Source organism: Plasmopara halstedii (assembly GCF_900000015.1).
Source record: "Plasmopara halstedii genome assembly, contig: Scaffold_525, whole genome shotgun sequence".
Taxonomy (NCBI): Eukaryota; Oomycota; class Peronosporomycetes; order Peronosporales; family Peronosporaceae; genus Plasmopara; species Plasmopara halstedii.
The window spans coordinates 381,012-381,767 of NW_020187445.1; positions in this window are offsets into that span (position 1 = coordinate 381,012).

Sequence of the window (756 nt, forward strand, 5' to 3'; positions counted from 1 at the left end):
AAGTCTGGTGGCGCCAGTATTGGTGCGTGCTGAACGCTGTTTTTTGACCCCATCAAAAGCCGCCTGATGTTCGGTGTTCCAACACCATTCCGCATCCTTTTTAAAGAGACTGGATGATGGCCGGGTCATTTCTGCGTGATTTACGCTATACTTGTGCTGGTAGTTGGCAAGACAAAGCCACTTACGCAAGTCCTCTGGTCCTTTAAAACTGGCCAATCTATAATGGCCTTGACCTTAGCAGGATCCGCTCGAAGGCCACGCTCCCCAATGAAGCACCCTAAGAGGGAATCGCTTCTGCGCCGAAGATGCACTTGTTTGCATTGGCGTACAGTTTGTTAGTGCGCATGCACTCGAGCACCGTTCTATGACGGACGATGTGATTCTCCTCATCTGTCCTTCTGTGCTCCGCACGACTATGAAAGAAATTGTCGTCAGAGTATGTCTGTGCGTACGCCCTGTGGGGCCTGAACAACTGCGTCACAAGACATATTGCTGGTGCATTTGTCAGGTAAACAATACGCCACTTGCCGTTCGGCTTCCGAACACAAAACGTGGGTGTCAAATGGGGAGCCTTGCTCTCACGCACCATCCCTGCGTGGTGCTTCGTACGGAAAAAGTTGACGTTCGACGTCGCACTGCTCCTTGGGCTGGGGCCATGGGCGTGTTATGCAGTATTTGGTTCCCGGAACCAGATCGAACTCATGACGCACACCTCGGTCCGGAGGTAGGATCGAAGGCGGGTCTTTGGAGACGACG